General features: G+C 40.7%; 1 protein-coding gene across 2 annotated transcripts in view; it reads left to right on the forward strand.

Annotated features, from left to right (window-relative positions):
• Window positions 1-3,765: 3,765 nt before the first annotated feature.
• Window positions 3,766-25,381, forward strand: part of KANSL1 (KAT8 regulatory NSL complex subunit 1) — a 150,308-nt gene continuing 128,692 nt past the window's right edge. Inside the window, exons 1-2 of one of the 2 annotated variants that reach the window (XM_036451017.2) lie at window positions 3,766-3,881; window positions 5,505-5,645. The gene's annotated coding sequence lies outside the window, so the exon portion shown is untranslated. Of the gene's footprint in view, window positions 3,882-4,399; window positions 4,420-5,504; window positions 5,646-25,381 lie in introns of those variants that run through there. The other variant, XM_045586354.1, reaches the window with a different exon arrangement.

Raw genomic sequence — 25,381 nt, forward strand, 5'->3', positions numbered from 1 at the left:
TGTGCAAGAGGCAGCTGATCAATGATTCTCTCTAATCGATGTTTCTAACTCTCTATCCCTCTCCTTTCCTCTCTGTAAAAAATCAATAAAAAATATTAAAAAAAAAAATAGAACACTGCCTGTTCCTAAGAACAACCTCCGCCCCAGACAAAACTCCCTCTGTCCCGCTAATTCGCCTTTTATTGTGTCCATTTCCTTCCTTTTCTTTATAATCCTAACACCTATCTGTGCATCCCTAAGCAATATAGTTCAATTTTGCCTGCTTTTGAACTTTACATAAATGGAATCACACTATGTATGTTTTATGAATCTTGCTTTTTGTGTTTGTGTTCAATATTTGTAAAAATTTCTGTTGATGAAAATAACCATAATTTATTAACGTTCATGGTATGAATATACAATAATTTGACCATTTTATTCTTGGTAAACATTTGGGATGTTTCCAGTCTTTGGCACTAAGGAACAATGCTGCTATGACTATTCTTGTACAGTAATACTTATGCTTATAGTAAAACTAGTATTACATTAATTTCCAATTGTGTTAAATTATATCAAAGTCTTTTCCAAAGTGGCTGTGCCAGTTTGCCCTTCCACCAGAAATGTATGAGGGTTGCTGGTCTTTATTTCTTGATTTGTAGGAGGTCTTTGTAGAAAGCATTATGGAAGCTAGCCCTTTGTAATAGGAGCAGCAACATTTTCTTTCCAAGTTTGCAATCTCTTTATTTATTTATTTTTAAATATATTTTATTGATTTTTTACAGAGAGGAAGAGAGAGGGATAGAGAGTTAGAAACATCGATTAGAATATTCCATCAGCTGCCTCTTGCACACCCCCTACTGGGGATGTGCCCACAACCAAGGTACATGCCCTTGACCGCCGAACCCGGGACCCTTCAGTCCGCAGGCTGACGCTCTATCCACTGAGCCAAACCAGTTTTGGCAAGTTTGCAATTTCTTTAAAGAGACACTGATATTCTTCTAACCACCCCGGAATGAAAATGTAACTGGGAGAAGTGAAGTATTCTAAATTTGTTGCATTTAAATAAAAAATAGATGTTCTGGGTTGGTCACTCTTAATTTGCTATTATACATGCCATTAATACAAATAATCATACCAGGAATTTTCATGGAATGCTCTGCAATACAAGATGCAAAATGTAATAATAATGGTAGTTAAAAACTGCACTGTGTTAAATTTATTGCATATATTGACTAATTTAATCCTCACAAAAAACCCTAGGATGTAGGCACTATTTTTTAACCCCATTTTACAGATACCTGAAATAAAGAGCTAGATTAAAGATGTTTTCTAGGGCCAATTTAAGTAAAATGAATAAACTCAGAAAATATTCTTTTTTAACTGATAAAGGTTTCTTCTTACAATTTGTTTTTCCTCTTGGTGATTAATGATACCCCATCTTGGGTTCCTTTTCTCCATCTTCTGAGATCTGCTATATACTGCATAGCTCTCTCTTTTTCTTTGAAGAAAGACAACCTGTATATGTCTTTCGTCCAACCCTCACTCATAGTCCCTTGCTCTTTTAGTCACAGGGATATCAGGAATCTGCAGGTAGAGAGTACTTGGAGCAAATGGGAAAGGAGTAGAGAGAGCCAGAGATAAGAAGCCAAGGGAAGGGTCACAGCCTGGCATGGTAGGTGGAGGGTGGAAAGAATGCTTTCTTGTTGAAACCGGTTTGGCTCAGTGGTAGAGCGTCAGTCTGTGGACTGAAAGGTCCCAGGTTTGATTCCGGTCAAGGGCATGTACATTGGTTGCGGGCACATCCCCGGTGGGGGGTGTGCAGGAGGCAGCTGGTCGATGTTTCTCTCTCATTGGCGTTTCTAGCTCTCTATTTCTTTCCCTTCCTCTCTGTAAAAAATCAATAAAATCTATTTAAAAAAATAAAAAAAGAATGCTTTCTTTAAGGAATGGTTTCCTAAACTGTGGTCTACATATTAGGAAATCAACAAACTTACAAAAGCATATGCCTTGCTGAAACCGGTTTGGCTCAGTGGATAGAGCGTAGGTCTGGGAACTGAAAGGTCCTAGGTTCGATTCTGGTCAAGGGCATGTACATTGGTTGTGGGCACATCTTGGGTGCGGGGTATGCAGGAGGCAGCTGATCGATATTTCTCTCTCATCGATGTTTCTAGCTCTCTCTTCCTCTCTGTAAAAAAATCAACAATATATATATATATATATATATATATATATATATATATATATATATATATATATATATATATTTTAAAAGTACATGCCTTAATTTTCTAAAGTGTAACAGAAAATCAGCATTTCCTTCCCGTACAAATGGAGACAACAAACCAAGTAATATTAGCAGTACCTATGATCTTGTCACCAATAGAAATCACAGATTTTTTTTCCCCAAATTTATTACAGTTGTTGCAGAGGTCTTGAAATATTATTTATTTTAATTTACTGTGGTTATTATAATAGATCTTATTAGTTAACACATTAATATAAAATACATTCATATCCTATACCGAACATTGTGGTTTAATATCATTGCTTTCCTATGTATGTTTGCTATGCATTTGAAAACATTCTGAGAAGAGGACCATATGCTTCATCAGACTGAAAAGGGTCTGTGGTTTGAAAAAATTAAGAACTCTGCTAAATGGATATGTTCTTGGCTTTCATTCTTTATTGAATGAGCCTAAAGACGGTCACGGAAGTGAGTCTCAACACCCGTGAGGCTCTTACAGTTTTACCATTCTATTTTTCCAGATGCCCTATCTCCCTTAATGTTCAGGCTTCTTCATTGTTGTTTTTCTTACCTAACTGACCCTCATTCTGTTTCTTTTCATCCTCCTGTGGGTTTCTTTTACATTTCTATGGGGGAGTTTATCCTTCAGCATGTCACCAGTCACCATATTTATTTAGGCAGGGACTCCCAGATCTCCCCTTGTCCGGATTTTCCACTCTTCACCAGTTCCACAACTCCGGTTGCCTCTAGGACACATCCACTTAGTTTTGCCACTGGTATCTGGATCTTTATATATTGAAATATATTAAAAACTAAAATTCCTCCCTAACTCTGCACGTTGTCCCACTCTGTCTGGGATTTTAGAATCATTTTTAAATTTAAATCAATTACTTAACAACAACAACAACAACAACACAACAAAACACCTGGAAATTGTGAATAGTACAAAAAAAAAAAATCAAAAGACACACAAAAGGATGTGCAGTGAAATGTTGTCTTCCTTCCACCTGGTCTCCTAGGCACTCAGTTCTCCCGCCGGGAGGAAACCCCTGTTTCCTAGCACTTTGAGTCATTTTGATTCCTTCTGATATTGGCTCCATCTCAAGTCCTCCCCTGTGTGTGAGATGTGTCCCCCTTCCCTCCCCAGGCTCTCGTGACCTTACATCTGACTGACTTTATATGCGAGTATTTGTATGAGTGTATTTTATCTACATCTATAAGATCTCGATGGCCTTCCGGCCTCGAGTTTTCATCACGTCGCTTCCTGGATGAAGAACCTCCAAGGGTGAGGGGCCGGGGTTGGGGGTGATGGAGAAGAGGACCTAATGGAGACTTAGGCAGAGGGCTCGGAGTGGGTCGGACTGGGGGGAAGCCCCACCAGGATGCCTATTTCTGTCCTTCCCAGCTCCGGCCTCCTTTCAGTCCTCCGGCTCGAATGTCTTTTCCCAAAGCCGAGACAGAGACAGCGAGATACACAGAGACAGAGACGCCGGGGCACCAGCATCCTCTCCCCCCCCCCTTCGGTCCCGCCCTGCCGCCCTGACGGACAGCGCCACCAGCCAATGCGCCTCTCGATGGGCTCCGGGAGGGCCAATGGGAGACAGAGGAGGGCGGAAGGTTCCCCGCCCCCACTCCTAGGCTTGGTTGAGCCGTGCAGGTAGGTCCGGGGCCCGGGGAGCCGCCGTTGGCACTGGTGCCCGGGGGGGTGGGTGCCCGGGTCGGTAGGGGTGATGGTGGGGAAGGGGAGGAGGTCCCGGCCGCGGGAACCCACGGGGGCGGCGCGGCCGGGAGGCGGGGGGCCGCAGGGCCCGTGGAGCTGGCGCCGCCGCGGGCCCTGGCAGCGGCGGGGCTGGGGGAGCGGAGGAGCGTGTGTGGGGCGCGGAGACCCCCGCCCGGTCCCCGCTCCCGGGACTGGGCCGCGGGCTGCCTGCCGCAGGGCCGGGGGCCTGGGGCCCGGGGGGCGGGCCGAGGCCCGGCCTAGGGCCGGGGGCGCCGAGGAGAAGAGCCCGGGGCGCCAGGCCGAGCCGAGGTGGGACGGACCGACGCGGAGGGGAAGGGAAGCTGCATCCCTTGGGCCGCCCCTCCTGAGGCGAACCCGGGGCAACGGCCGCGGCGCCCCGGCCCGGAGCCCCCTCCCGGCCGCCCCCTCGCTAACAATGGGGACGGGGCAGGAGCAGTCACCCCGCTCCGGGAAGGTGAGGCGGAGAGGTTTGGGACCCGGGTCCGAGGTGGGGGGAGGGGTGGGAACTCGGGCTGTCCCCTTTCTCTGCTCCCCATGCCTTGTGCGGTGGGGATCCCCGAGGGGCCCCTAAACCCTCCTGAGACTCGGGTCAAGAGTCAAACTCCTTCTCTTTACCCCCACTCCCCCCCCCCAAAAAAAAAAAAAAAATCCGATGAGCGTCAGGGAAAGTGGTGGCAAGTCTTCCAAGCCGAAGTGACAAATGTAGAGCAGGCACAAAAATCGACACCAGGACATTCTAAAAACATTTTTTTTTTCTTTAGAAAATGAGGGTATGGTAGTCTTTGATTTTTTCCCCGAAATGTATTTTATGGAGGTGGGTGCTGTTATTTTTTGTTCCTATTCAGGCAAGCCTCCATTTTAAGCAATAACTGGTTAAGCTGGAATTTTCATTCAGGCCTAGGATTTGAACAGGGATTCTGCGAGAGAGGCCACTGAATCCATCCTCCTCCCTCCAGGCAAACTTGCCTCCCTCCCAGGTCCTCAAAATTAAGTTGTTTGGTTTGCTTTTAAAGATCTCTAGGAAAGAAGGGCCTTTTATTTGCTTGTAGCACTTAAGTCAAGAATAGGTGTTTTTTTTGTGTGTGTGTTTTTTTTAAGTAGAATGGGTTCTGAAACTTACTAAAATTTAGGACAATGAGAGTGATCAGAGAGGTTTTCATTAAAATGAAACGTGGCGAGGGTCTTTTTTGGATGGTCAGTGAACAAATCACTTTCCATAGTGTTTATGAAGTACCCTGGATGGATAATTATTTTTCTATCTGAGATTTTGGTTTTCTAACGATATGTTATCTAAAATTTTTATTATCTAAAATATGTATTACACATTTAATCCACTTTTTATGTAAAATATATTTCTCCATATATGTGTATATATGATATACACATGCCCGCAGTTGCTAATTTCCAAAGAGGACTGTTTTGTACTTCTCTTTAGGATGGTGAGGCAGTAGTAGTACTTCAAATCTCTGTCCACAGAGCTTAAATTATTTACTCATTCTTGATCATATTTTTAGTCTAAATGAAAGTCTTCTCTTTCAGATATCTTCTTGAAACAAAACATTTTCTTCCACCTGCTGATACTTGGTGACTGAGGGATTACTAAGACTCCCTTCTTGCTCATTTTTGAGTATTGGCTGAACTATTCCTGACACTATGAATGCTATTCGGATGCCTCTTAAGGTAAGATGTGTTATTTTTAAAATTGAAAGCTTAATTTGTTTTTTAGAATGGAGAATATTCTAATTCTCAAATACGCAAGTCTTTCAACCTCTTACCTGACATTCCTTTCTACTCAAAAACTACTATTGTGTTTGCTTCCTAGATCTGATTGGTTATTCCTTTGTATTGCTACTTTTCTTGGTTATTGGAGTTAAAATATCAGTGAAGTTCTCAAATTAACTTGCATTATATATATGTATGTGTGTGTGTGTATGTTATTTTTTTAAACTTTAAGTTATGACGCCCACATAATTGTAAAATTCTCCTATCTAAGTAGGATGGATGGGCAATTCCAACATCCAGGTCCACTTTCAAACAAGTACTTTAGAGTCATAGGTACTAGGGTGTGACCCACTCTTGCCAATCTGTAGCTGATTCATGTGATACAAAAGATGTGTCATAACTGTTTGTTTATCTGAAACTTCATATAGGATAAGACCAGTGGTTTATGGATACAACTCTGTTGGAGAGTGACCCTGCTGTTTCCTAGTCCTTTGCGTGGGAATGAATTTACACCATTTTTCTCAACAGGTAGCACTTTGTGCCACGTATCACCTCCCAGGACAAACCTCTTTTGGGCAGTGTGGACAGATGATCCTTTATTTTTTCAAATACACTTTTATTGATTTCAGAGAGGAAGGGAAAAGTAGAGAAAGTGAGACATCAGTGATGAGAGAGAATTATTGATTGGCTGCCTCCTACCTGTTCCCCACTGGGCATGTGCCCTGATGGGGAATCAAACCCTCACCTCCTGGTTCATAGGTTGATGCTCAACCACTGAGCCTGGCTGGCCGGGCAGCAGATGATCTGTAGATGAAAAACACATACACTCATTGATAAGGTTTTTCTCTAGTCTCTTGGCTGCTTTCAATCTCTTGTACATAGATGGCCAAAGGACACTCCACTGAGACTAAGCAGAGGGGCCAAATTTAAGACATACATAGGGAGGAAAATGGGAGGAAGGATGGAGAGAGAAAGACAAGGAGTAATGGAAACTGTCCACCAGCTTCACCAGGTGGCACAGGTGGTCTTCCTTTGGAGCTAGATGTTAGTGTAATTAGATCATTTGTTGTGTGGTAATCTTTCCTGCAGAATTCCAAATGAATGCAGTGGATAAATCAGAGAATAATGCAACCTGCATAAACTAAATAATTGGACTGTTGGAAATCTTTAGGTAAATGCAGACTGAATTCTCCATCTTCGTTTATGTTCCAGCTGCTATTGTTGGAGAATGAGGTTTATTTTAGTGTAAAGGAAGTCAAAGTCACACCGTTTTTCCAGTCATCCTTTCTGTAGAACTGGAGCAGTTGCAAGGGGAACCCAACCAGAAGCCCTGAGCCCTTAGGAATTGGAGGACTTTGTACAAGAACATTTCTCTTTGGTATTGAGAATTTAGCACTAGGATCTGGTGGCCTTGCTATCTTTAGGATACAGACAAAGGGCTATCAGCACGTACTAGTTCCCTAGAAACCCAAGAAAATTGGGATCAATATATTAGGCTTTATTTTACAGTCACCTTGGTTTTAATTAATGTATTAGGTACATAGAGCCCTGTTTTTAAGGTATATATGCTGTTGAAGATTTTACCTCTAAACCTGTGAACCTGGAGTGTTTAATATACAGTTGGCCCGTTAACAACCGTGGGGGTTAGGGATGCTGCCTCATCAAACTCCCCCGCCCCCAGACAAAAATAGCTGATGACTTTTGACTCCTCCGAAACTTAACTACTCATTGTTGTTGACAGTATTACTGATGACAAATAGTTGATTAACACATATTTTGTTGGTTTTATGTATTATATGCTTACAACAAAGGAAGTCAGAGAAAACAAAATTTATTAAGAAAATCATAAGAAAATAGTATTTATGGAAAAAAAACTCGAGAAGCTCACATTGTCCAGGCGTCAGCTGTAGTTTCACTGTAACCCCTGAAGCTGTACCAAAGACCTCTGGCTTGGCAGGAGTACAGAATGGAAGTCAGGCCTCTGAACCATATGAGTTGCCACTTGTTAACTATTTAAGAATGTAGTTATGTGGCTGCCTTAATTTTATATTCCCTGCTAGTGGAAAACCTCTTCTAAATCTAAACAAATGTTTTATTTGCTAACATTTTTTCTCCTCCTTTCTTACTTAAAAAAACTTAAGAATTATAATGTTTGGTCTGGGCAGGAGAAAAAGCACTTTTTTTGGGGGAAGAGGATAGCATTGAATTTGCAGAATGGAAAATGAAAAAAGAAGAGAGAACTTCATTCTCTTTTTTTTAATTTTTATTAAATTATTATCTGTTTTCATATCTTACCATCCCCCTTCCCCCCATTCATACTATTCTCCCCCCCCCCCCTTTTTTTTAGTTGTAAATATCCTTACAATGTTTCTGAGATGTATTTTCAGGTTATAACTATTTACTTTTTTAGTAAAAACAAAATCAAAACGGTAGTCTAATTAAAATGGAGCCAACATATTCATTTTCTATAGTTTTTATGCTTTGTTTCTGATTACCTTATTACAGCATGAACTCTAAATGCATTACCTAAATGTTAGGCCTGAGTATATGCTTGTTTCCATGCTTCTAGGAAGTAGTGCCAATATTCACCCTTTTCACAAGCCAAAGTACCAAAGGAAAAATAACTTCAAGCAGTAGCTCCTCAATCGAAGGCATTTTTGTTAATTAGAAGTTCCTATGGAAATTATGTACTGCTTTCTGTCTATATCAGGGCCCTCCAGCTTTTTTATTGGTGGCTATGACTAAGCAGTATCAGTGAAGTTTGCTGTTTCTAGGTCTAGTTGTCAGGGTAGGGTATGGGTGAGATGGGAGAAGAACAAGGAAGAGGAGAATTGGATGAGTTGGAGAAAAGAGCAAAATGAAGAATGGGTGGAGAGAATAGATAGATGGTCTTTGGTATGTGATACGGTGCCCCCATCAGTTGTCTCAGATAGCTCTGGCTGTTCTGTGTGCTAGACTGAGTTATGATGAAAACAAGTAAAAAGTATTCTTGACAAACAAAAGGACGAAATTAAGATAAAATTCAATATAATATGGAAAGGTCACCCTTTTCACAAGCCAAAGTACCAAAGGAAAAATAACTTAAAACAGCAGCTCCTCAATTGAAGGCATTTTTGTTAATTAGAAGTTATTCTAATATAGAATATTAGAATATTCTATAGAGCAATATAGAGCAATATAGAGCAAGATACAGAACAGTGTGTATGATGTGTTACATTTTTTCAAGAAAGAAATGGAGGAAAGAAAATTTGTATTTGTTTGTATATGCACAAAAAAACTTAATAAATAAGGAAATGGTGACATTGATTACATGATAAGCCTAGGGACTTAGCAGGCAGAGGACATTGTGGGAGGAGACATCTCACTACATTATTTTTTTATACTTTCCTGTTTGTATCAAAATAAAAAAGTTACAAAAAATTTTTAAAAACAAATAAAAAAACCCCAGTATCTCAATCCTTACATTTTTTTCTTCTCTTGTGTCTGGGAGTCAAAGAAACAGTAAGGGGCCACATCTGAACAAAAACAGCCCTTGACTAATGGCTGAAGGGAATACATGTACATGTCCTGGGATCTTGAAGAATTTTGAATTTATAGATGTATATTTCTAATATTAAATTATAAGGTCAGGCACTTAAAAATTTCACTTGCTCAAAGTTTTAGCAGAGAAATATTTTTGTTTATTCCTTCAAGCTGGCAAATTAGATACACTGTCATGGTTCTTGGTTGTAAGATATTGGGCAATTTCTTAATCTCTCTGATGGGGTCCTCTGTTGTATTGGTAATAACATTTATTTCAGAGGATTGCTGTGTATGTTATATCGGTAAAGGACCTAGTGTCTGGCTTAATGAATTACTATTAATAGTAGTTCCTTTTAGCCTAGTGATAAGAGAGGGGGTTGTGGCTGATTTTGGGCAAGTTCCTTAACCTCTTAGAGCCTTGGTGTGTCCTCATCCGTAAAAGGGTATCATTATAATATGTGGGTCGTAGGGTGAACTTTGTAAGGACTCTATGCGTTTCTCGATGCTAAGTGCTTAGGTAACACCTGGAATGTGCTCAGTAAACACTAGCTGCATGTTTTCTTCAGGACACCTGCTTACTAGGGGTACTGTAACCAAGTGCCACACGCTGAGTGACTTAAACAACAGAAATTTATTGTCCTTCAGATCTGGAGGCAGAAGCGTAAGGGCAGGGACAGGATCTATTCCATTCCTCTTTTCCAGCTTCTGGTAGTTCCTTGCAGCATAACTCCAGTCATTATGTAGAGTTCTCCCTGTGTGTGTCTTGTGTTAAAAAAAATTCTCCTTTTTAAAAGGACAACAGTCATATTGGATAGGGCCCCACCTAATGACATCATTTTAACTTTATTACCTCTGTAAAGACACTGTGTCCAGGTAAGGTTACATTCTGAGGTACTAGGGGTTAGGAGTCCAAACTAACTTTTTTTTGGGGGGGGGGTGTGTGTGAGGGAGAGTCACAATTCATCCCATAACAATATCCAGTAGCTTAGTCAGCCCCAAAGATGTTATTTATCATGGGTGGCAGACCCTTAACACCGACCGATACATAGAAAATGAAAATTGGTGCAAATTGGTAACATGGTTTAAAGAACTAACTATTTCTTTTTTTTTCTTTTTTTTTAATTTATCTTTATTGTTGAAAATATTACAGACGTCCCCCTCCCCCAGGAGATTACTGTATTTTTCGGACCATAAGACGCACTTTTCCCCCCCCAGAAGTGGGGGGGAAAAGTCCCTGTATCTTATGGTCCAAATATAGCCTACACATATACTTTAAAAAAAAAGTTTTTTTACATGCCTGGCTCTGTGTGGTCTCTGTGTGCTTGCCCGGCTCTAAAATGGTTCTAAATGCTGCTGTTTACTTTACAGGGTTGATTACATGTGTTTATGACTGTGATGTTGGGTTTTAATGCACATAAAATATTTTAGGACACTATTTGTTTCAGAATCTTATTTTCTTCATTTCCCTTCTCTAAAAACTGGTGTGTCTTATGGTCCGGAGCGTCTTATGGTCCGAAAAATACGGTACTTCTTTAGTTTTTTTTTTATGCACTTACGCTTATGTATAGATTTTTGTTACTATTGAAACTATAGATTTATATAAAATTGAAACTTGAGAAAGTAAATTATTCTTTTTTTTGGTATCAAACCATTCTGATTTGAAAAATTAGAGTCAAGATTACAGTCTTGCTCTCTCTATGTCTCATCTTTTGTAGAAATTGATGGAACCTTGGGATTTCCTTAATCTGTAAGAATTAGAGCCAGGTATTTGTCTCTAGGGGGTTGGGAGGTAAGGATACCGGTAATGTGGAATTCATTCCGCTTCCCTCTGTGAATAAAGAGACATTTACATTAATCAGATGTCATATTTGAAAAAGTGCGAACACTTGGTTTCAAATTACATTGGGACAGGCTGTAGGGGTCACCCCACAAATAGCAAAGCCGTAAGGAAGTTGCTCTGGCCTGACTGATTTGGGCAGCCCTCTGCTTGTGTTCCCCTCCAGTCTGTGTTTAGACTCATGATGACCTGGCTGCTGATGACCTTTCTGTTCTGTTTTTATTTATTATTATTATTATTATTATTTTAATTTATCTTTGTTGTTGAAAGTATTACAGGTTTCCCCTTTCCCCCATATCAACCCCCTCCTCCCCATTCCTACCCCCTTAGGTCTTCACCCCACTATTGTCTGTGTCCATGGGTTATGCATATCCTATCTAATAAAAGAATAATATGCAAGTTGACTATCACTCCAATACACAAGATGGCTGCCCCCATGTGGACACAAGATGGCCAGCAAGGGAGGGTGGTTGGGAGGGACCAGGCCTGCAGGGGAGGACAGTTAGGAATGACCAGGCCTGCAGGGGAGGATAGTTAGGGGCAAACAGGCTGGCAGGGGAGCAGTTAGGCATCAATCAGGCTGCAGGGGAGTGGTTAGGGGATGATCAGGCTGGCAGGGAGAAGTGGTTAGGGGCAATCAGGAAGGCAGGCAGGCGAGCATTTGGGAGCCAGCAGTCCTGGATTGTGAGAGGGATGTCCGACTGCCCGTTTAGGCTTGATCCTACCGGCAGTTGGACATCCCTTGAGGGGTCCCAGATTGGAGAGGGTGCAGGCTGGGCTGAGGGACACACACACACACACACACACATATACCCCCTGTTGCATGAATTTCATGCACCGGGCCTCTAAATGCATATAAGTTCTTTAGTTCAGCGTTTTTCAACCACTGTTCCGCGGCACGAGATGTTGCCTGGTGTGCCGTAGGTGCAGACAAGACAAGAATTTTATAATTTTTCACTATTTTGTTTACTTAATATTTCATAATAAAGTAATTATAAAATACTTTCTTTGTGTTTATTTGATTCCTATTCAAGAGAATTACTTTATATATAGTCAATATAGGCACAGAGTTAAATTTTTTAACATTTTCTAATGGTGGTGTGCCTCGTGATTTTTTTCATGAAACAAGTGTGCCTTTGCCCAAAAAAGGTTGAAAAACACTGCTTTAGTTAATCTCTTCCTGCCCTGCTCTGTTTTGTTTTTAAACCATATCTTGCACCTTCTCCTGAAACTTCTGGAGTAAATAAGTTTCATTTAGGCCCTAGCTGGTTTGGCTCAGTAGATAGAGCATCAGCCTGTGGACTGAAGGTCCCAGGTTCGATTCCGGCCAAGAGCACATGCTCAGGTTGCGGGCTCGATCCCCAGTGTGGGACGTGCAGGAGGCAACCAATCAATGATTCTCTCTCATCATTGAGGTTTCTATCTCTCCCTCTCCTTTCCTCTCTGAAATCAATAAAAATAAAATAAAAAGTTATCATTTAGGTGAAAATCTTTTCAAAAGTTGTATATGCTTGTCTGCCTTAAAGAAAGCACCCTGAATGAAAAATTTTTTTCTTCACAGTTTTTAAAAAAATTATTAAACTTTTACTTTTTATTGATTACAGAGAGGAAGGATGTCCAAATGCCGCTTAGGCCTGCTCCCCACGGACAGGCTGTACTTGTTCTTCCCTCTATTTTAATGCTTTCTTTCTGATAGGCTACGATACCAGCAAATAAAGCTTGTATAAATTATTTGCCAAAGAAGAGTAAATAGATCTTTAATGATGGTCGGAGAGACTTTTCTGTGAATAAAATGCATGAAGAATAACAGGTTTTTAGCAGCCTGATGCAAAATGATGTGGTTTTGCGCATGTGCATTTTATGGATAGAAAGGGTTCATTGCTTTGCTCAGATGTTTGTGTTTTTTGTTTTTTAAAAAATCTTATTGATTTCAGAGAAGAAAGGAGAGGGGGAGAGAGATAGAGACATCAATGATGAGAGAATCACTGACTGGCTGCCTTCTGCACACCTCCTTCTGGGGACTGAGCCTACAACCCTGGCATGTGTTCTCTACTGGAGTCGAACTGGGGACCTTAGTCTGTAGACCGACACTCTATCCACTGAGCCAAACCAGCGAGGGCCTGTACTGAGATTTTTACGGTGGTCTGGGACTGCTCTAGATAAGTACATGTTATAAAATGGCTTTGTCAATTATTCTCATATTTTTTCTCCTATTTTTCCATCCCGGAGTGAAGGAGTTTATAATTAGGTAATTTTGTTAGGACTGTGTGAAGACCATTTGACTAGTCCTGAGACAGTGCTGACCAGGTTGAGGCAGAATACAATATATTATTTGACTAGTCCAGTATGTGGTCGGCAAACTGGCTCACGAGCTGCAGCTGGAGTGAGGAAGGGAAGTTAGGTAGTTGGCCAGAAAGCAGCTCTGTGTATTATTGGCTGGTTTGCTCCAAAGGACAAAGGGACTGGTAAGTTCTGGAAGCTCAGGGAATAAATATTTAGGTACTGGACTTGAAGAAATTAAAACAATTATTTATTTATACATATATTTTATTGATTTTTACAGAGAGGAAGGGAGAGGAATAGAGAGTTAGAAACATCCATGAGAGAGAAACATTGATCAGCTGCCTCCTGTGCCCGCAACCAAGGTACATGCCCTTGACCAGAATCGAATCTGGGACCTTTCAGTCCATAGGCCTACGCTCTATCCACTGAGAAAAATATTATCTTTTTTAAAAATTACCTTTTTATTTTGAACAACCTAGTGATTTTAGTTTTGGGTAGTTTTTTTTTTGTTTTTTTAGAAATCATCTTGTGAAATGTTTGCAATCTATTAATAGATCATACTTGAATAAGTCAGATGAAGTGAAAGCAGGAGTAAAATAATTAAATAAAAAAATATAAATTAAGGTTGTTATTCTAAAAGCATCTTACTGTGGGGGCTTCTTCAGAACTTAAACACCTGCCTTGGTTATAAAGGACCTGCCCTCCCCCAATGTCTTTCTGCCTTAGGTCATAGAGCACAAAGCCTTATCAGGAAGACTTCCTATCCCTGTCACTGCTTTTGTCTATCCTATACTAGACCCACCTCGTCTCTCATTTTCTTCCCCCCTATAAGGACCTCTGGCAGACAGTGTCTCTTCTCAGCCGATTCTAACCTCTCCTTCTCTGTTAGCTCTTGGCCCTCAGCTTATAAACACACTCTAGACTTTCTCACTTTTTAGGAATACAAACCTAAACCACATCCCTATGTCCCCATCTAGCTTCTACCCATGGTCCCACTGAAATTGCCCTTACAGAGTTATTTCTGTTGCCCAAGTTCAGAGGATTCCTTTCTGTTATTATCTTCTGAGGCCTCCTTATATTTCTTTTTTCTTTTCTTTAAAATATTTATATTGATTTGAGAGAGGAAAGGAGAGGAAGAGAGAGAGAGTCATCAATAATGAAAGAGACTCATCGATGAGCTGCCTCCTGCATGTGTCCTGGCTGGGAATCAAACTGTGACCTCATGGTTCATAGGTCCATGCTCAACTACTGAGCCACACCGGTAGGGCAGGCCTCCTTATATTTCTGACACTGTGGACCACTCCCTCTGGCTGTGGTGGTGGTCCCTCCTGGTCTCTTTCTTGTCTTCATTTCTGAGAGGCATTGTAGGAGAGTGAGATGGAACATGGAATCTGGAGCCAGGCTCCTAGATTCAAATTTCAACTCTCCCATTTATTGTATATGTCTTGAAAAAGTAATTTAACCTCTCTGTGCCTCATTTATCTCAGCTGAAAAATGGGGAAAAAAAAAAAAGATAAAATAATAACACCTACCTCACTGGACTGTAATGAGGAGGAAATGAGTTAGTACAGCAGTCACCGACCTTTCAGACTTCGTGGATCACCAGTGGTCTGCGGACCACCGGTTGGCGAATGCTGCTCCAATTGTTTCCTTAAACCAGCGATCGTCAATCTTTTGGACCTCACAGGCCACCGTTTGTGGATGTCCTTTGTTCATTTCAAAATGACCTTAAAGTTCAACCCCTTCCTATCTTCCTATCCCAGTGAGTGATACCATCACCCATCCAGTCATTTGATGGCTTCTTATGGCATATTAGTCACCCTGTTCTTGAGATCCTAGCTTGTAATGCTTCCCTAGTCACCTCCACTTCTCCCTTCTGAGTTTAGACCTTCGTCACCCTTTGCCTGCATGACCTTCAATCACCTTTTGATCATTCTCCTTGACTGCCTTCCAAGTTGCTGTCATTGTAAAATGTAAATCTCATCATATGACGATGTGCCTCCTCCCCCACAGCCTACCTGGCTTTTGAGGTAAATGTCACATGCTTTTGCCAAGCACCCGGGCCTTGCCAGATCATCTCTACTCCTGCCTGAGCGCCCTGCACTCAGCAGTGCTGAATTGCTTGAAGTTTCATTTGTGCACCCTATCGCTCCTTGCCTCTGGGCCTTCACACAAGCAGTTGCCTCTTTAAAATGGCCTCCATCCTGTTCTAGAAAGTAACAGTGATGATAGGAACAGCATCAGCAACAAGAGCTGACACAGCTTCTTCATATGGCGTGGCCTTTGAGTGTATATTCTCTTTTACAGTGATTGCTGGTTTTCTTCTCTCACCTAGCTAGCTAGTCTTGAAGTTCTTTGAGAGTAAGGGCTGTGTCTTGTCTTTTATCATCATTGCTTGCTGTCTGAGGACTGTTTTGCCCAACCAATGGAGTACATCTTTAGGGAGGGTACAGCGGAAAAGCTGAGTTAGTTACATCCATTCACCAATTCTGGCTTTACCTTTGGAACTATAGGATCTGTGCAGCGCGTAGCTTTGGAATAAGGCAAAAAGAGTTTGTTTGTATTTTAATAGTCTTCCATTAAATAATGAAGGGCATGGGTGTTTTTGCTTTCTTACTGAGGACCTGTTTTTTGACAACCCAATGTCATCTTGTAGCTACAGTGTTTCCACATTAGTTAGAATAAATAGGGAAATGGATATTATTTAGGTTTGTGATGTTCCAAGCAGGTAGTATTTTGACAGTGAACTGATGGTAGTTTTAGAATTCCTTGTGAAATTAGTTTTTATACATTAGTGATCAGGTGTCCTCTCTCTCCTCCATCACAGATCTGTTAAGTATGAATTTAGACACATGACATTTTATCTTTTATCACTGTGTTTGTAGCAACAGTCCAGAAAATAGACAAGCTTGTAATTGTAACCTGTTTTTTCAAATCTAGGTCTTGAGCATGGTAGCAAATTTTTGGCCAGCAGGGGGAACTAAAGTCACTAATGTGACTCTTCCTCAACTGGTTTTCGAAGTTTGTTACAGCCAAAAGAAAGAAAAGCCTATTGACAAAGAATATTATCAGAGTTCACAATGAAAAAATATAGTCGTTTCCTTGTTGCCAATAGAATTTACAATCCCTACCCCCTATTTTGCATAGAACATCACATTGTCTTTAGGGAACATTTTATAATTATTAAAAAAAATTTTTGACTGGAGGCTATGAATCCTTTAGGTACAATTTAGATTAAAAAATATATTTTTTTATTGATTTCAGAGAGGAAGTGAGTGGGAGATAAATAGAAACATCAGTGATGATAGAGAATCATTGATTGGCTGCCTCCTGCATGTCCCCTCCTGGGAATAGAGCCTACAACCCAGGCATGTGCTCTCGACCAGAATTGAACCTGGGACCTGAAAGGCCAACTCCATCCACTGAGCCAAACCGGCAAGGGCACAATTTAGATGTGTTTTTTTTTTTTTTGTGTGTGTGTGTGTGTGTGTGTAAATGCCTTACTTTTTATTTGTGCATGATGTAACACCTGCCTGCCACTTTCCTGCCTACAGCATTTTAGCCTCTTGTATTTCAGTATGTCTTCAAAGTAATATAGAGTAAGAATTAGAAGGCTTGACCTTATGTTGAGTTGAAAATGTGCGTCTCTGCAATTTCTACTTTGGGGCTAATTTGTTTATACAGGAACTGCGTAGAACCACTATTCTAGTTTCTCTTTTGCTCCACAACCCTTCTGCTATTTAGACAACTTTCATGCTTGCCAAAGTATTCTCTAAGCTGAAAAACAAAACAAAACAAAAAAACACCTAGTTTTTCCAAATGTTTCTCATTAGATGTACTTAGAAATCCTTTTCACCTCATTTCTCTTATTTTTCATTCCATCTACAAAATGGAGAATTCTCTGTATATTTTTCAAGTCATTTATTAAATTACTAAATATAGCATTTCTAAAACAATACCTAAGATCAATCTTCTGCTTATATTTCTTTATTTGGGAAAATGACTATGTACCCACCCGTTAATTTTCTGTCTAAATAATGCTCTGTCTGTGGTAAACTAGGGCCCAGTGCACGAATTCATGCACCTTGGAAGGAACTGTGGGTCCCGAGGTTGCGGTGGGCATAGGGACAGGTCTCGGCCCATTCTCCGTGTCCCCGCCTGGCCCCTCCCTCTGCAGCACCCACTCCCCTGTCTGCCAGCAGCCCTGCTCCCAACTGCTGCCGCTCCTATGCACTGATGATGCTGGGCCTGCTCCCACCTGCTGATGGCACGGAGTGATTGGAGCTGGCGCCAGCAGCAGGTGTGAGCGGGTTGGTACCGGCAGTGGGTCCAAGGGGCAGCTGCTGCCTCAATCGCCCCTCAGGAGCAGGGGGAGGTGGAGAAACCCTCAGGGTTGATCGGGGCTGCCAGCCACTGTTCATACCTGCTGACAGCACCTAGTGATTGTGACCAGTGCCTGGCGCCAGCAGCTGGTGTGAATGAGCAAAGAATTTTTCAGTTAACCAGCAGAGGTTCACCCCGATGATAGCGACCAGTGACCTGCCTTGGTCTGGCGCCTCCATTCACCTGCTCCACCATCCCACCGCGGCTGACGCCCGCCATATTCCACATGTGCATTCCCATGGTGGTCAGTGCACATCATAGTGACTGGTTGTTTGGTTGTTCCGCTGTTCGGTCTATTTGCATATTAAGGTTTTATATATGTAGATATTTTCAGTTTTAGGGTCACTCAGGTTTTTATAGAATCTTATCAAGGCTTTTATAAAAGCCCACATAAATTATATTAACATATTTACTTTCTCCTCAGAGAATTTGGGTAGACTGGTGTGGTGAGATCTTCTCTTTTAGAAGCCTTGTCTTTTTCTCAGAAGATTATTCATGACACTATGTCTTCTGATCCCATCCTCTACAAGAGATTTGCCAATTTGACTGATTTGAAGCTCACAGCCAGAGTCCTTCTCTTGGGATAGATGGGAGTTAGGTTGATGGCATGTTTTTGTTCATTTTGTTCAGTATACATTTATTGAATTCCTGAGTATGCCAGGAGTAAAGTCAGAAGCTGGGTAAATGTAGATAAAGGATATAGATCCGGTTTCTATCCTCCTATCTAGGTCTATAGGAGGTCATGTCCCTCATGTGACTGTCAGCAGGTTTTTCCATGAAAAATTTTTTTTTAATGTTATACTTAAATTCTTTTAAAATTCAGAGAATGCTTTGGGACTCCATTACTACCCAACAGCTAACATCTTAGTTTGGAAGCATCTTGCTTATTGAGTGATGAATGTGATTCACTGTCCCTGATTTGTATACTTTTAAGAATAATTTAGAAATAAGAGTATTCTTCCTCCTATCTTCAAGCAAATATTCAAGCAAAAAAAAAAATTGAAGCAAATTAAAGTTAGGCCTATCAGCTGTCTTGCTTTTATCACTGTTTATACCCTACTTATCAAATGACTCATCCAGTAATTATTTGGCATCTGGATTTTTTATTTTTGGTGCTGAAACCCAGGAGCATCTGACTTTTTATATACGCAAGCCTCCTCTTGTGACTTTGCATTTTCTTGCAATGTTTTAATTGTTTTGCCTACATAGGTCTTAGTGCTCCTGATCAGTTTCAATTTATGGTCTTTTATTACTTTTCCTTATTTTTGTTTATCTTAACTATTTTGAGAAAAGTTGTTTTCCTCCTCCTCTCCTACTCACCCCCCACATACCTCCTCTACCCCCACACTCCTTAGCAATTCAAAACTTATGGTTGAGCACATGACTTTTATTATTTCTTGCATGGAGTATTTTAAGTCCATCTCTAGGCTTTGTATTACATATTTGCTTTTTAAGCATAATTTTAATTTTATCTAACTAAAGTCTAGATTTTCTTTCTTAAAATTGGGTAACCATATATTACATTTTTAGTTTTTCCTGACTTACAAGTTATGCGTGTTTGTTTTTTAAAAATATATTTTTATTGATTTCAGAGAAGAAGGGAGAGGGAGAGAGATTGAAACATCAATGATAAGAATCATTGATTGGCTGCCTCCTGCATACCCCTACTGTGGATCGAGCCCGCAACCCAGGCATGTGCCCTTGACTGAAGTTGAACCGGGGACCCTTCACTCCCCAGGCCAATGCTCTATCCACAGAGCCAATCCAGCTAGGGAGGTTATGCATTTTTTTATGTCTATTACTATTAAGTCATATGTCAGTTTCTGATTATAATTTACAACCAAGTTCTGTTATATGCATATGTCTTAGTAGGTTCTAATTTTTTTTTTTGAGATGGGATTTATTTTATTATTTAAATTTTTATATCAGTCCCCTCCCCAAAAAGTTTTGGGTTGTTAAACACATAGATTATTGAACCCTTCATAATTGTTATTGTAGTTTTTTTATGTTTCTGAATTGATGAGCTTTAGAGTTTAAAAGAAACTGTGACTTAAGTTAGTCAAGCTCTCTTGTTTTTTACATGAATAAACTAAGAGCAGTAAGGTCATTTGCCCAAAGTCACATAGCTACTTAGTGATAGAGCTAGAACTTGAATGTCACTCCAGTATTAATTATATCTGCCTAATGATTACTGGGTACTAAACTTATACGCCAATCACATTTATATAGGACCCTATGCAAACAATTGTTGATTTATGGGAGAAAAATGAAATGAACAATCTGGCTTGGACATGAATTGACTGATCATCATATTCTTTCCTATTTAGCACATATTCTTCCTCTCAAATCTTGTATGTGTGGATCAGAGTGTCATCTTTATACTTAGAATAGTGCTGGGAATGATAATGCCAAATTCTTTCTCTTTGAACTATCCCTTTATAGAAGGCTTGCCAATCATCTGTTATAATATTCTTCAGGGAGAGTATAATATTATTGCTTTTATTAAAGCTTTTAAAATACTGATACAATACAATCCTATCTCAGCAAAGATAACCCTTTCATTAATAGTATTTATGTTTCTTAAACTCTTCACTTCTGTTGCCCTGGTTTTGTATCATTTCTATAGATGACTGATTGTATCAACTACATGTTGGGTCTTCCTCATTTCATTCTCACAGAATAGAATAACTTCAGTTTGATGAGAATCTAATCTTTTTTTTTTAAGTTAAAAAATGTTTTTCTTGCTCTAGCCAGTTTGGCTCAGTGGATAGATCGCCGGCTTGCGGACTGAAGGGTTCTGAGTATAGCTTTATTGAAATACAACTCATATATCATAAAATTTACCCATTTAAAAATATATTTTTAGTATATTCACAGAGTTGTGCATTCACCAGCACAATCTAATTTTAGAACATTTTTAACATAAAAAACACCTTATATCTATCAATAGTCATTCCCTATTCCCTTTTGTCCCCCATCTTCTGACAAGCACTAACCCACTTTCTATCTCTTTGGTATGCCTATGTTGGACATCTGTACCAATAAAAGGGTAATATGCTAATTAGACCAGGAGACCTTCCGGACATCCTGAACAAAGCCATGGTGGCAGGGCCAATGCAGAGGTGGTTAAGGGTGAGCAGGCTAGCAGGGGGGCGCTGTTGGGGGTGAGAAGGCTGGTAGGGGAGGCAGTTGGGAGTGATCATACTGAAGGGGGGGCCGTTGGGAGCAATCAGGCCAGCAGGCAGAGTGGTTAGGGGCGATCAGGCAGGCAGGCAGGCAGGCAGGCAGGAGTCAGCAGTCTTGGATTGCAAGAGTGATGTACAACTGCTGGTTTAGACCCGATCCTCAGCAGTTGGACATCCCCTGAGGGATCCCAGATTGGAGAGGGTGTAGGCCAGGCTGAAGGATACCCCACCACCACCCCACATGAATTTCGTGCACCAGACCACTAGTTTCATATAAATGGAATCATAATATGTGCTCCTTTATATTAATTTCTCTCCCTTAGCATGTTTTTAAGGCTCCTCTGTGTTGTATTATAGCATATATATCAGTACTTTATTCCATTTTATGCCAAGTAATAATCCATTATATGGATATTCCCCACTTTACTTATTCATTAACCAGTTGGTGGACATTTGGGTGTTTCTATCTTTTGGCTATTATGAATAATGCTGCTATAAATATTATTGTGCAAATTTTTGTTTGGACACCTTTTTAACAATACATTGAAAAAATTGATTTTAGAGAGGGAGGTAGGGGGCAGAGAGAGAGAGACCAAGAGAGACAAAGAGACATTGATGTGGGAGATACTTGGGTGGGTTACCTCCTGTATGTGCCCAACTGGGGATTGAATATGCAACCTATCCTGTTTCCCCGAAAATAAGACAGTGTCTCATATTAATTTTTGCTCCCAAAGATGTGCTAGGTCTTATTTTCAGGGGATGTCTTATTTTTCCATGAAGAATACGGTACACATTTATTGTTAAATTAAAATAAAGGAAATTTATTACCTGTATATGGTACAGTAGTACGGTAGTTGTCAACACAAACCAGACAAACTGTGAATCCTACAGTATCCAGAATTTACTCATTTATTCAATGACAATCATGTCATAATCTTCTGGAACATCATCATAACAATCCAATTCCTGAGTTTCCTGGTGAATTTCTTGTGACTCCATTTCTTTCAGAATCAGTGGACCAAATCTCTCATGTTTAGCAATAGCATTCTGAGACAGAGCCTAGGGGGTCCTTATTTTCGGGGGGATGCCTTATATTTCACTCAGAAGGAAACCTGTAAGTAGGTCTTATTTTCGGAGGATGTCTTATTTTTGGGGAAACGCAGTAGGTATTGAACATGTGACCTTGTGATAACCAGTTGAGTTATGCTGGCAGGGCTGGACACTTATTAAAAAAAATGTTTTTATTGATTTTATTTTAGAGAGAGGATAGAAAGATAGATACATTTATCAGCTGCCTCCTATACACCCCCTACTGGGAATCCAGCCAGATCCAGACATGTGCTTTGACCAGGAATTGAACTGTGACCTCCTGGTTCATAGGTGGATCAACCACTGATCCAACCTGACTGGACATTTCTATGTATTGTATTCTTTTTGATGTTATTGTAAATAGAATTAAAAAAAGAATTTTCATATTATTTATTGTTAGTTATTGAAATACAATTGATATTTGTATAATAAACTTGTGGCTTATAACATTGATGGACTTTTTTATTAGCTCTTATAATTAATTTATAGGTTCCTTGTCTATATATAAGATAATGTCATGTACAAATAGAGGTAGTTTTACTTTTTCCTTTGTAATCTGAATGCTTTGTTTTTATTTTATTTTTTAATTTTATTTCCCCCCCAGATTTAATAAATCTTTATTGCTCAGATTACAATTGTTTCCTCCCCCCCCATAACTCCCTTTCACCCTGTCCGCCCTCCCCTTCCACCTTTACCTCCCACCCCCCATTGTCTTCATCCATAGGTGTACAATTTTAATCCAGTCTCTTCCTGGTATTATCAATCCACTCCCTTTCTTTGCCCCTGATTCTATTATATTCACCAGTTTTTTCTGTTCCTCAGATTTTTAATTCACTTGATTTTTAGATTCACTTGTTTATATATGTGTATTTGTTGATCATAATTTTTATCTTTTTTCTTCTTCTTCCTCTTCTTAAAGAATACCTTTCAGCATTTCATAGAATACTGGTTTGGTGGTGATGAACTCCTTTAGCTTTTTCTTATCTGTGAAGCTCTTTATCTGACCTTCAATTCTGAATGATAGCTTTGCTGGGTAATCTAGGTTGTAGGGTCTTGCAATTCCACTTTGAATATTTCTTGCCACTCCCATCTTCACATACTTCGTATGTGAAGTTTCTGTTGAGAAATCAGCTGACAATCGTATGAGTGCTCCCTTGTAGGTAACTGTTTTTCTCTTGCTGCTTTTAATACTCTCTGTCTTTTGCTCTTGGCATTTTAATTATGATGTAGTCCTCTTTGGATTCCTTTTGTTTGCACTTCCTGGGCTTGTATTTCTTTCACCAGGTGGGGTAAGTTTTCTGTCATTATTTCTTCAAATAGTTTTTCAGTATCTTGCTCTCTCTTTTCTTCTGATGTTGGTACGCTTGAAGTTGTCCCAGCGGCTTCTTACACTATCTTCATATTTTTGGATTCTTTTTTTATTGTCCTTCCATCACTTATCAACTATGTTACTTTGAGCAATTACTTAACCTACAAGCTCAGTACACAGCTTGATTGGGCTGAAGTTTCAGGGCAGAGCAAACAGCAATGGCTTCCCATTAGCCCTGCCCTAAGAGGCCCCCAGGTCTCAGTGTCCCTTGGTAATTGTTGCAAGCACCTCTGAGAGAAAGCCACCCCCAACTTCTGCCCGCTGCTAGATAGTCCAGTTTCTCTCTGTATGAGTCTGGGCTCCCAGAATCTCGCCTGGGACTGGAGTTCAGAGCAGGTGGGAGCTTGTGTCTCCCTGTGGATTGAAAAATCCAGCTGTGTACTAAGTTGACAGCACTTCTGTACTTCTGCACTTTACTTCCGCAGCTACCCTGAGTCTCAGTGTGCTTTTCTCTTCCCTTCTAGTTGTAGAATTTCCACTTAGCCAGCCTTCTCGTGGTTCTGGATGATGTCCGTTTTATCTTTTAGTTGAAGTTTTGAATTGGTTGTGCGAGCAGGCAAGTTCAGGTGTTTACCTATGCTGCCATCTTAGTTTCTCTCCTGAAATTATTTCATTTCCATCTAAATTTGATTGTGGGAATGAATCTGGAATCTGGCTGAAAGTACTGAATATTGTGTTACATTTTTTTGTCATTCTCATTCAGAAGTGAAAAAAGATTGCTGTGAAGAAAATGATAGATGATTTTTTTAGTAAATGACAGAGATAAGACAGTTTTTAGCATTTCCTGAATTTCAGCCATGTTCTCAGTACCTTGTGGTCTCATTTATATTACCAGAGGCCTGTGCATGAAATTTGTGCACTCAGTGGGGGTGTTCCTCAGCCTGGCCTGCACCCTCTTCCAGTCTGGGAGCCCTCAGAAATGTGGGGAGGGGCCTAAGTCGCCAATCAGACATCCTTGGCACTGCAGCGAGAGAGGTTCCTGCCACCGCCTCTGCTCGCCAGCAGTGAGCCCGACTTCTGGATAAGTGGTGTTCCCCTTGTGGGAGCACACTGACCATCGGGGGTAGCTCCTGTGTTGAGTGCCTGCCCCCTGGTTTTCAGTGCACATCATAGTGACCGGTCATTCCGCCATTTAGTCAATTTTTAAATTAGCCTTTTATTATATACTAGAGGCCCGGTGCATGAAATTCGTGCACAGGGGCAAGAGGTCCCTCAGCCCAGTCTGCATCCTCTTCAATCTGGGACCCCTCAGAGGATGTCTAAACTGGCCGTTGGCCATCCCTCTTGCAATCCAGGACCACTGGCTCCTAACTGATTGCCTGCCTGCCTAATCACCCCATATCCCTCTACATGCCTGCCTGATTTCCCCTAACTGCCTCTGCTTGCCAGTCTGATCACCCCCTAACTGCTCCCCTGCTGGCCTGCTTGCCCCTAACTGCCTCTGCTTTCTCCTGAGTTATATCATAATTGCTTTTTTAAAAAGTGCAAAACAGCCGGGACTGGTTTGGCTCAGTGGATAGAGCATTGGCCTGTGGTCTGAAAAGTCCCGGGTTCGATTCCGGTCAAGGATATGTACCTTGGTTGGGGGCACATCCCCAGTAGGGGGTGTGCAAGAGGCAGCTGATTGATGATTCTCTCATCGATGTTTCTAACTCTCTATCCTCTCTCTTCCTCTCTGTGAAAAATCAATAAAATATATTTAAAAAAAAAGATTTAAAAAGTGCAAAACAAAGTAATTCCTTGTACTTGTGAGATTAGTTTGGATGTGTGAAGTACTGAATATATTATAGAATATTCTGATCAGGAATTTCTTTCTGGCTTGTTAGAAGATACATTATGGGTAAGTTAGAGTGCCTTTTAAAAAAAACACATTTTTATTGATTTCAGAGAGGAAAGAAGAGGGAAAGAGAGAACCGTCAATGATGAATGAGAGAGAATCATTGATTGGCTGCCTCCTGCACACCCCATACTGGGGATCAAGCCCACAACCCTGGTATATGCCCTTGACTGGAATCGAACCCGCGAC

This window comes from Pipistrellus kuhlii, unplaced genomic scaffold, assembly GCF_014108245.1.
Source record: "Pipistrellus kuhlii isolate mPipKuh1 unplaced genomic scaffold, mPipKuh1.p scaffold_m20_p_22, whole genome shotgun sequence".
In the NCBI taxonomy this organism is placed as follows: domain Eukaryota; kingdom Metazoa; phylum Chordata; class Mammalia; order Chiroptera; family Vespertilionidae; genus Pipistrellus; species Pipistrellus kuhlii.